Source organism: Lactuca saligna, chromosome 4 (assembly GCF_052625555.1).
Source record: "Lactuca saligna cultivar CGN05327 chromosome 4, ASM5262555v1, whole genome shotgun sequence".
In the NCBI taxonomy this organism is placed as follows: Eukaryota; Viridiplantae; Streptophyta; class Magnoliopsida; order Asterales; family Asteraceae; genus Lactuca; species Lactuca saligna.
Genome location: NC_136420.1, coordinates 214,592,278 through 214,605,096, shown reverse-complemented (window position 1 = coordinate 214,605,096; position 12,819 = coordinate 214,592,278). Strand labels below are relative to the sequence as shown.

General features: G+C 36.4%; 1 long non-coding RNA gene across 1 annotated transcript; it reads left to right on the top strand.

Annotated features, from left to right (window-relative positions):
• Positions 1-2,219: 2,219 nt before the first annotated feature.
• On the top strand, positions 2,220-2,738 carry LOC145039017 (uncharacterized). The gene is made up of 3 exons (XR_013679684.1): positions 2,220-2,351; positions 2,456-2,554; positions 2,666-2,738. It is a non-coding gene; the product is annotated as an uncharacterized LOC145039017 (long non-coding RNA).
• Positions 2,739-12,819: the final 10,081 nt, after the last annotated feature.

Below are 12,819 nucleotides of genomic sequence, written 5' to 3'. Positions count from 1 at the left end.
ATACTTAAGGTATTTGATAGACAGAGGAATCGTGAGTAAAGTTCATACTTAAAATGTTAGATAATAGAGCAATCATGAGTAAATCGATGCCCAAAATGTTTAGTAATCAGATAAAATGTGAGTTAATACATATTCAAAATGTTTGGTACTCAAAGAACCGTGAGTAAATTCATAGTCAAAATGTTTAGTACTCATAGAAACCGTGAGTAATTCCATACTAAAAATGTTTGGTACTTAAAGAACCGTGAGTAAATCCATACTCAAAATGTTGGTAATCAGAGAACTATGAGTAAATCTATACTAAAAATGTTTGATAATCAGAGAAATCGGATCCGTGGTTTCTAGATTATAAGATTCACTACAAGAAAAAAGGCCTTTTACAACGCGCAAAATACGACGCTCATTGATCTATGTTACGCAAAGGAGAGTGACATTAGAAAAATGTCATCTCTTCAAAAAATTTAAGGATAGAAGACACGCATTATTGCGCACCCTTAAATTAGTGTCTAAAAAAAACACGGAGGGCACCTATAATAAAATGCGCGTCGTCTAAGGATGTCGCTTTATAATTTTTAATGGAACGCGCGTTCCATCCTTTAACAGTAGGGGAAATGAAATTCTGAAAAAATTAAAAATCCCGCCTTCCTTTTTTTTCTCAATCAAGAAACCCTAACCTTTCTCTCTATTCACGAGCCAGTAATCAGCAAAGAAGATCAACAACAAACACCAACTGGTTCGATTTCTCCCTAAAATTGGTACAACTTCTCCTAAATCCGACTTCACTTCACACTCTGAGTTTGTTCTCTCCCTAATCGATGCATCCACATTCTCGTCTCTCCCCCTCCACTGGGTTTTCTCTCATCTCTCTCCTCCATAGATGAATATTTTTCTTTCTCCTTTGTTCGTGCTTCCTTATTGCAGGTGGTCTCGGTGGTGTTTGATAGTTGGAAACGAAAGCAATAGTGAGTATACAATAGGCCTTCCATTCCAAAAAAAAACTTTGCACATAATAGAGAAGGTTAATTCCACATAAGGGATGGAGCCAGAAGATGTGGGTGATAAAAACGCAATCATTGGAGCCAGAAGATATCTCTCCTCCACCAGATGAAGATTGTCGAAGAGCTGAAGGGGGACCAATTTCTATAAAGCAGTGCTCTATATGTTCCTTTTTCTGGTAATTCTACGATCCCTTTACAATTTATTCTATTTTCTTTTTTTATTTTATATATGTTCATGTTAATTTCTAAACATGAATCACTTCACCTTCTTAAATCTTGTGTTTTTTTTCATGAAAATCATCCCCCAGTTTATAAAATTATATGCCTAATTGTTGAGATATGCATTTGTTTTAGGTTGAGGGTGAGGGTAGGGCACCTAATTCTCCTTAGAATACAAATACAAAAGCAATATGCCATTGTTGGAATGGAGATGGATTTCAGCAACATGAACTGTTTGACTTTGATTCTTGCTAAATGGAAAATAATAATAGATGAACAGGGGAAGTGGCGTCCTAAATACCAAGTGTCATCAGAGAATTGCTATTACGTAGGGGCAGATTTTAGTTTGCATCTTGTTCACCAAGGCAAAAGAAAAAAGAGAAATAGGAAGTGTAGAAGAAAAAAAGATGAACATGGGAATGAACCAAAAAACAGAGGAATAATGTTTACTTCTTGCCAAAGGTAAAACTACTTATTAAAAACATGATTTTGAATGAAATTACAATGTAATGCAAGTCCTATTTTATACTAAACACAAATGAAACGTAGTCTAATTCAAATACCACATAAAAAATGCAAGTTTACTAAAAAATTCCTAAAATACCCCTGGGCTAAAATTATCCCAATTTCTCTAGGTTATCCAACAGGTATTGCAGAAAAGTGGGGTTATTCTGGATTCACCAGAGGAGCAAAAGAAGAAGGTTTAGTGATATAGCTATAATATTGTGATTTGTGAACAAACTTGAAACTATTAAAACCCTTATACATTGGAAACCCTTCTGTTGAGGATGAGCATTTAGACACATATGAACTTTCAATACTAATTTATAAGTTTCCTCTTTCCTGTGTTTATACTTTATAGTTGGATTTCAAATTTTTGTTTCTTTATGCTATAGAAAGTTTTAGATATTTAAATACTATATGGTAGTCTATGTTGAGGTTTGAATAAGATTCTACTTATTATTCATCATACATCTTAATGCGTGTATTTACTTGAAACAGGTTGTTGTGGAAAGAATTAAAAACAATGTCATAGGTGACAAGATTGATCCAAAAGCTGTACTAAATTTGGATCCTGGTCTTGGTGTTTTGGATGCATTTTTTGCCAGTTTGTCAATGATTCTTGTCAGTGAGGTATGTTCTTTCCCTATCATTTTTTATAGGCACACATAAGTTTCCACAAATGTTTATATCTCAAAATTACATTACCCAATATTCCATTTATTGCTTCCATCTAGATTGGAGATGAAACTTTTATTATAGCAACTCTTATGGCAATGCATCATCCAAAGTCAATTGTTCTATCAGGTGCACTCAGTGCTCTGTTTGTAATGACTGTAAGTTTGCTACTTTTCTTTTTTACCCTTTTCATATTTTAGTGAACATAAATGAAAAAACATATATTTTAGTTTGCTTCTAAGTTTAGTTTGGTTTTATTTGGTATGTAGATACTTTCTACAGGGCTTGGTAGGATTGTTCCAAATCTAATATCAAGGAAACACACAAAGAGTGTTGCTACAGGTATGTATTGAGTATATATATATATATATATATATATATATATATATATATATATATATTAAAATTCAATTTAAAATATGAGGATTGTGAGACATCTAAATTGTTTTTTTCTACAATGCAGTTCTTTATGCCTTCTTTGGGCTGTGTTTGCTCTATATTGCTTGGAGATCAGATTCAAAAGCATCTCAAAAAAAGGAGATGGAGCAAGTATGTTTTCTTTTTCCCCATTAAGGGTTATAGTTTTTATATAAATTTAGGCTTTACCTCATTATTAAATACCCAAAAAACAATCCAAAAATCTGATTCTATTACAAAATATATGCAGGTAGAAGAGAAATTAGAGTCTGGACAAGTCAAAACAGCTGCACGCAGAAATTAGAGTCTGGACAAGGCAAAACGTTGTAGAAGTTTGATCCAATTTTTTGCAAATCAACAAAGGTGCATTTTGTCTCGTTGACTGGTCAAAAGATAGTATATGTTATGGATGTTAATAAGTTGGGTAATGTAGTAACTCGAATATTTGAAAATGCAGGGATCTTTTACTATCTTTTGAGAAGGCAACAGGGAAAAAACCACTGGGGATCATATTCTATAGGTATATATATAAATATAATTTCAAGTGGTACAATTAAAGAAAAAAAAACTAAATCTTCACTTCGTTTTTTATTTGCAGGGATGGTGTAAGTGATGGGCAACTAATGAGCCGAAAGCAACTTCTTTAGTACAAGAGTGGGGACACTGTTCTCTATAATAATGCGGTTAAATTGTATACATTTTGTTTATATCCAGGTGTTTCCAAGGCGAGAAACATTTCCAGATTTGGACTGTGTTGACTCGGTGAGTTCAGTGGAACAACTCATTATACTTTGAAAGACCTTAACGACCAGGGACTAAAGGTATCTTTTCCTTGATTTTTAGGCTTATTCTAACCTTAATTAGTTGAGCCCTTTAGGAGGTTATTATTAATGTATCTGCATCCATGGTAATGAATCGACACTTGCAATCCAAGTTTTAGGTTAAGCTTCTTATAATTCTTGTATGGTGTCATTGGGTTATTTTCTTTTTTGATGGTGGGATGTCAAAATAAACGGTTCTTATATAGACTACAGAGCGAGAGCTATGTTATTCTTGTCTCTTCAAATACATTTAACTAAATAAACACAATTATCTTATTAAATTTAACTCAAAACCCATAGGGCATTGGTCTTGTAAACACTGAAATCACTCAAAACTCAAAACAGTATATACCAAGAAACAAATATTCAGTAGATTTCTGATATAATGACTTGTGTTGATGTAGTTTTTGCTTAAATATTCAAACATGGTGCAATACAATTTCAAGAAAATCACAAGGGTACCCACTGGAAAAGACTTTGCAGACATAGTCCTCAGTAGAACCCAAAGAGAAACCCCAACAGTTGTCCACAAAGGCTATGCAATCAACTGAAGTAGAGGTTTTTATATGAGAAAAGTGAAGTTCACACAAACAAACTTTGGTGTTTGCAATTATTGATCCACAGTAAGTCCATGGACTGACTGTTATGCTTATAATGTGTTTTTGGATTGTCCTATACAATGTTTTTTTGTTTCTGTGTATTTTGTGCATCAGGTAAAGTTGGTGGAAGAAAAGAATATGAAGCCACTTGATTCAAATCTTGCAGCATTATCAGCAAGATGCAGTAAAGACTTGGAGTTGAATTTGGCTAAGTCTTTCTTGAGTGAGATGGGCCAATGTACAACTTCTTATCCATATAACAACTGTTTGGAGCATTAGTCTTAAAGAATTAGGAAAGGCAAGATGCAACTTTATTTAGTTGGAATTTGATGTAGAGAGTAGATTAGATGCAAATTTAGATATTGTAAAAAATAGAATTGTATGACATTAAATTTTATGCAATGGATTGTATTTTTTGTATATGATATTTTATTTCTATTATGAATTGTATGACATCAAATTTAGATATTGTAAATATTTTTTTTAGAAAATTTAAAATTATGATACGCAAAAATGTGTGTCATCTTCATTTATGACATGGCCTTTCTTGACAGGGGCTTCCTTGATACGCATTGCGTGTCATAAACATGCGCGTCGTAAGGTTACAACACGCAAATGCGTGTCGTCTTCCTTTATGACAGGGCCTTCCTTGATACGCATTGCGTGTCATAACCGCGCGTCGTAAATGCGCGTCATAAATGCGCGTCGTCTCTCTTTATGATAGGGCCTTCCTTGACACGCATTTGCGCGTCGTCAGAGCGTTTTACGACGCGCAATGAGCGTCGTAAAAGGCCTTTTTTCTTGTAGTGATTTAGTTAATGCTTATAGTGAGTCCTATAACCGAGCTATGTGACTGCACCTACCCCTACGACGCTTCACAGGACATCGTAAAACTGTTTTAGATATTTATCATCCGCTTCGATTGATCGATCGAGGTTGTAGCTAGAAACCACGGGTGGGGGTGTCAACACGTATAGATCTATACATACGTATCTCAGATCCAAAGATTAACGGTTATAGTGGTGTGGGTCTTATAAGTGTTTGTTTTCACTTAGTGTAATGAATAATGTCTCACTCATAAGTCCCTTAACTAGAGTTTGTTATGAAAAGTTGGTTATACTCGATAAGAAAATCCATAAAATTGTGTAATGCTCGTTCAAATAAGTGGTAATCTCATGGTAGTGTACACAGTACATGAATGATTTCAAGATAAGAGTTTGATAACTCGTATATGCATGTTTGATATGAACTTGAAATACTACAAAGATGGTAACTTTTTATGACATAAGCTTTATAACATATTTTGTCATAAAATCAGGTTATTTTGTATGCAGAAATCATTTGTCTCGACTAGTTGTATTATTTAAAAGTAGTTGTAACATATTTACATAAAACATAGTAATTACTAGTTTATTTGTAAATAAAATATTAGTTAACGAAATAATATTTATAAACTAGTTTTGAAATCGGTAAGTGTTTATCAAGATTAATAAATATATATAACACATGTATTCTCCCCCAAAGCACAAATTTATTAACAAGGGGCCGTAAACACTCACATTCGATGCGTGAACGACGCTCGAGAGTGAAATTTGTCGTGAAAGTCGTTTCGTGACGTTTCGTGCCCTTTAAACGAATCAACGGGTCTATTTATATTACCTAATAACCAAAATGGTAGTTTTGGTATTAATTATTAAGTATAGGGTGACTTTGATTAAAATAAATAAAGTCTAACGGATGATTTTTCCAAAATCAAACTCGATGGACCGATCTTGCAAACAGCTCTCAAACCAGGGGCTAAACATGTACCTTTGAAGCTGATTTAGAGCTTCAGGACCTAACTTGTTAAGGCTTCAGGAGGAGGGACCTAATCTGTTAAATTTTAATGGGACTTTGACCTTTATTGCTGACTTATTTCACAGAAGGGGCTAAGTCGTATCATTTGGAAACGACAGGGTTTAAATTAGATAAAATATAATGGAGTTTGAACAGATCGTCTTCCTCATCTGGACGCGATTCACAGACGAATGGAGGAAAACGAGACCCATCTGCTGGGTCTCTTGGAATCGGTTGTTCGTAAGGGCTAAAACATGAATGATGGTGATGGCGAAAGGGATTATAGTGGGTAGGCGATGGTCGTGAGTGGTTAGCGTCGGCAGCAGCAACAACGGTAGCGTCCCACAACAAAGACGACCTTCTGTGGTGGCCGGAGGTTGCTCTGGCAGCCTTCGGCCTCGTTTTTGGTTGGGTTCTGATCTAAATTAACGGAGAAAATCAATGGGAGTGGTGTTTGGTGGTGATTTTCAGTTAAGAGGAGGGGGTATAAGGTGGTGGTCGATTTACTCATAGTGGTGGAATGTGATTGCTGATAGGAAGCAACCCCAAAAGAAGGATGGCAGTGGGTGGTGTTGGGATAATTTCTGATCAAGAGGAGGTGGCCTAAGAGTGAGGCAGTAGGCGGTTCACGATGGTGCAATGGTGTTTTTATGGTGGGGATATGGTGGAACTTCAAATCGGGATTCCTACTTCACCAACGATTTGAGCTTTCAAGATAAGGAATGGAAAGAGATTTATCAGATAAGTTAAAGGGATACCATTTGAGGGGTAAGACAAATTGGCTTTCTAAGATTCGTTTTTGCATCGGTTATCAATGGAGGAAAAAGGATTGAGTCATATGCAGACTGCATAATGCAGTCGTATGCAGTGAGGAAGAAGACACAATCTTCTGATTTTGGGATAAATGGTCCTTGTAATTTGGCACTCTAACCAATCTCACCCTAATCTCATATATTGTCACCAAATTAGTTTCAGGAAATTACAAATGTGCCTCTAGAGTAATATGGTTTTAAGTGAATAAATAAATTTATTTAAATAAACATCATATTATTTATTTATTTATTTTGAGTTTGTGAATATATTTGTTAAAGAATATTTGAAGTATAGCATTGTGTATATTAGACTTTAGTATGAGTCCAAACGCTCTCGGATTTTTTTTACCTGATGTGCGCAAGTATCTCAACTGATCAATACAATTTATGAAATCATACAAAGTCAGTGTTATACCGGTTTGGTTTCTTAAAACGATCATATCTTTAGCATACAGACTCCATTTTGGGTGTTCTTTATATATCAGTGATCAGGAAAACATATACTGCGAGTCTAGAATATTTTCTTTGTTGACAGACGCTTAGTACAAAATTTCAGTTTTTCAGTCGTTAACTAGAGTTACAGTTTGTGCCTTAAGTTTCGTTCGAGATTTTCCATAATTTGAGGTAAGATACCATTTCATATCTTACTGTATTTGAAATGTCATTATATTTCAGCTAAAATATGCATTAAAATTCAATTAGTCAATATACAAATAGTTCGTGGTGATCTGACCGTTTACGGATTCAACCCTAAATTATGGGATGTTATAAGGGTCCCTAGAAGAATTCTAAGACTTCTGATCAGCATTTGAGAGACCATTAGTGTCGGGGTCTGTGCAACACTTGCGGGAAAATGCACGATAGATTTTGTCGTTCCAAGGGTTTGATCTGCTACAAGTGTGGCATGGTTGGTTACGTTAGCAGGGATTGTCCTTAAGGGGAAAGCCCGTTATGTTTTCACTGCAATCAGGTGGGCCAGAAGAAGGTTGACTATTCGATGTTGAGGGGAGGATCAGTGAGTGTGTTTGCTCCGGATAGTTTGAGGATTACTGATGGACGTGAGGGTAGGGAAGGAACCTTGACAGAGAGGAGTCGGACATTGCAGTGTCAGGTAGGGGAGGTCGGGATTCCAGCAGGAGACATTGTGGGTATGTTATCTTTTGATTTCTTTCGGTTTTTTTATCAGTATTTTTTGTGGTTTGGAATCTTGCATCGATTTGGGTCAGCATTATCTTTTGTTCGACTCTATGTTTATGTTTGGGTTATATATTCAAGAATTGTTATATGTCATTTGCATGCCATGAATCATTAATGGATTAGTGAGGGGTTGTCTCCCATGTAGGATTTCAAAGTCTTAGGTTATCATTCTGGTTCTTAGTCATGATCAGTTCAGGGGTATTGTGTGGAAGGTATATGGTCAGGATTCAGCGGGTTAGTGCTCTAGTATCATCGAGATTCGATGGTATTAGCATTGGTGCTTGGTCGGCTCTCGGGGGTGCCAAGGGAAGTGGTTTATTGCTGAGGTTTTGGTCTGAGCATCTGTTCTTTGGACTTCAAGATTTGAGTGCGGTATCATTTTAAAGCATCTAGGGTTATCAATTTTGCTGGGATTCGGGAAGTGTTCATCTAGTCTTCAAAGGGTGTGCGGTCTTTTGAGTTTGGCTAGCGATGAAACACTAGCATTGGAAAAAATAATTTATCAATAGTTCGATCATTGGAGGGTAAGAAGGAATGGGAATTCTTCACATCTTGTGTGTTGTAAGAGATGAGTCGATTCAAAGTAGGGGAGAACCATTCATGTATTCAGGAACAGAAGTAGGTATGAAGCTAGGATGAGTCTTGCATCCTTGTCAAGGAGGAAGAGGGGCAAGTGGACTTCTGGATAGATGATTGTGTGATATGGGAGTTCGGGAAACTTCGCAACCTTTGGTTCGTTCCTTCTTGGTGCCAGATAGCAGAACTTAGTGGACCCAGGGTGGGGTTCCAGTCATGATCCGAGTTCAACTTGGGTGTTTGGTCGAGTGCATGCTCGACTCTGGATGTGTTCGGATTGACAGATTAACGGTAAGAACATAGGCTGAGGCCGTGGCAAAGTGGAAGTGTTGTAAGACTGCAGGGTGGCACGTAGCATTCACTAGTGGTCAGTTAGTATGGGAGTGTTATAATACTGTGGGGTGGCCCGTAGCATTCACCGGTCCCTATGTATCGGTGAGATTGTGGCAAATCTGTTATATGCTCACGGATTCTTCAGATGGGTTAGACTAGGGTGGGTCTATTCGCAAGGTTGTAAGAGGGCCATAGCATGTTTGGAATCAGCAAATGGTTGTAACATCCAAAAATATGGTCCCAAAAAGTTCGTTTTTTATAATAGATAAATAGTATTTCAAATATCAATCATACATCTCAACAAAACCAATGTATCAAATGTTATCAAAATCATAGTGAATATCAAATGCAGAATCCAATGGTTTGCACGATGCAATCAACTCGAGCTCTCCCCATTGGAACTGGAAGGTCTTGAAACATAAACTAAAAACCGTAAACACAAAGCTCAGTGAGTTCGCCGAACTACCTCATACCATACATACAATAATCAGATAATCATATAATGTTCCCCATGTGGCATCAGACCTCGTCCGACATCAGGCCTGACCCAGAATTGAGTCCTGCTCGGTAATAGATCAGCCCCACCCAACATACATATAACATATATCAAATAGTCGCATACACATGCAAGAATCACATAGATACATAGCATAAAAATAGTCATCAAGCCCCGTCCGACATCGGAACCTAGCCCGACAAACATATAAACACATATACATGCAAGAGTCACGAAGCCAGCTCGCATAATAACATAGCATAAGCATGGGTCGATATTGGTGCCTTCAACCACCTAAACCTAATTAGGAAACTCACCTCGAAAAGCTGAATCTCACAGGAAGAAATCCCTAGCTGCTACCCTGGTGACTCCCTGGGCTATCAGTGCAAAATAACACCCAATCAAAATCCAATAATCCATCTTAAGGTAAAATAACCATTTTACCTTTGGCCTAATTTGGTTATTGACTGATGCCCAAAACCATAACATAAAATGCCCATTACTAAATAATCTTCCAAAGCCCACTAGTGACCCACTTATGGCCTAATTTTCCAAATTACGCCCAAACTCCTCTAATGGGCTTTACCCTAAAGCCAAAACATATACATAGTCCAAAAACTTGATTTCAGATGGTCCACTATAGCCGAAAGCAACAAAGTCCAAGAAAATGGCCCAAGGAAAGCCCAATTGAACGTTAGGCGTTCCCTTGTGGAATGTTAAGCGTTCGTCACCAACCAACATATCGCGAACCTTAGCCGGTACCCAACGTTGGGTGTTCACACACTGACACCCAAAAATGATCATTAAGCACTTAATGCCTAAAGTCACATTACCAAAACATTGATCCATGAATATCTAGAACCATAAAGTCACTGACTTGGTGGCTTTGCATGCCCCAAAAGGTCCTAACTTTAAGATATAGCATTCAACTTCCATAAAAAAGGCTTAATCTGTCACACCCCCAAACCGGAACGGCGGAAATGTTCGGGGTGGAGGAAATCATGTTAGTATCACAACACATGTATCATAGTAATCAAAGTAACAAACAACCATTGCATTAATATGAAAGTGTTTACAAAGTATGATTCACAAAATATTGACTCCAAAAGTAAATAACAAAACAAGACATGAAGCTACTATGCTCCATCTTCTGAATCCTAGAGTGCGTACTTGTCTACTATTATCGTGAGAATACAAGTTAGTTTAAAAGAGTAGATCAGTATTTAAGCTAGTGAGTTCATAAGTATTTTAGTGATGTAAAGTAAATTGAAAGTTCTTTTTAGAAAAGTTCGTATGTTCCTTCAAAAAATCCTATATCTTCTGATGTGATGATTGAAAGTTAAAATGAATCTACAATTCCTTCTATGAGTACTAAATGGATACAAGTTATATACAATTTAGAGTAAACAGAAAATCGATTGGGTGAATCTGCCCTAAGCCCACAACCATACAAGGAACATGGAATGAAGTGGAAGTCACACATCCCATTGTTTGTTAGATCTTCATTGTATATAACCATGGCGTATTCATTTGGTACTTATGGAGTTAACTGTAATAGTTCTTTATATTTGATGAAAACATTCTTTAAAGAAATCATATATTTCCTTTAGTAAAAATGGTAACCACAATAGTTCCTTCTATAATCACTTAGTTTATACTAGCTATATATAATCTAATATCGAACGGATAGTTAATTGTGTGAATCTGCCCTAAGCCCACAACTAAATGAGGAACAAGAAGTAAGGCGGAAAACGCACATCCAACCATCTATCGGATATTAATTATATATAACCCTAATGTATAAACTAAGGTATTATAGAATTAACTAATAACAACCCTTCAAGTTAAACTGGTTTAATGAAATGGATTAAACCCTTTTTCTGATAAGTTTCTAGTTTAGCCTACTAATTGTTCTATCTGAAAAGTATGTTTTTTGTACTAGAAAAATGATATATTTAATTTGTATGATATGACCTGGCCCATACCTGGTACTCCTTATGATTACTAGGTGTATACAGTATATATATATATATATATATATATATATATATATATATATATATATATATATATATATATATATATAGAAGATCGAATAGATAGCAGATTGGGTGCATCTGCTCTAAGCCCACAACCAAACAAGGAACAGGAAATGAAGTGGAAAACACACATCCTACTGTATGCCGGACCCGATTAATATATATCCGTGATGTATCTACCGAGGATCATAAAGTTAGCATTATAGGCACCTTTTTTACTGGATGTACTAAGACTCGACTGTACTGCTTGTCTTTTGTAATCATGTAAGTTTTACTAAGTAATTAGTATTACTGAAGCACTTACTACCTTAAAACCAGTTTGTTAAATTAAGGTTAAAGTGTGATGTGATTATAACTATACTGATATTACACGTGATTAACACGACGAAATAATGGCGCCGAACTGATGTGATATTTGTCACACGTAGACTTGCACGTCCCACTGTAGCTAGCAACAAGGTGTGGAGTGTCAATCTGTGACAACCTGATATTTCGATTCTATGTAATAACATAAAAAGCAAAGTGCTGTTACCAGTTTTGAAAACAATGAAATTAAATTTGAAAAATAAAATGTACAAAGGTCTCTATTTGGTTACCTACTATGTTAGATATCATTAAACCATGAGCATACATAAAAAGAACGTCCAAATCTAACTTCGTATGAGAAAGTTATGATTTTTCCAAGTTCGGTATAGTGGTAGACAGCTAAAAAACTCGAAACAGAGAACGAACGACTTTTGGCCGGAATGACCTAAATGAGAATCGAAGGACTCGACAATGGTTTTTCAACGGTAAAAAGTCTGGCAAAAACAGACATCGGATAAAGAAGTTATGGATTTCCAACGAACTTTTCTTACCCTGACCTTTTAAAAATAAATAATAAAAATAATTTCAAAATTTGCTGACGGAGTCTAGACGAAAGTTGTAGAACGTAGTCTCACATACACGTGGATATAAAGAACGTTGAAAATGGAGTTCATATGAAGAAGATATGAATTTTTGAAGTTTAGTAGATAATAAAAATATAAATTTAAATCAAATTTCGGTATTATGCGAAGGGGGAGTCATCGGGCCAATCCAAGTTACGCCCGGCGTAACAGCATACGCCCAGCGTACTCGAGGACTAGGCCTCGGATCGTCCACGTCGCCCCTATGCGAAGCTATGCCCCATCCTATCTGAGCTCCGAGGCAGTCGAGGATGCGGTCACGCATGACGCACACGTACGCCCAGCGTAACCGTGTACGCCCAGCGTACCGAGGCGGTTCCCAGCCCTATAAAAGGGATGCGAGGGTTCTG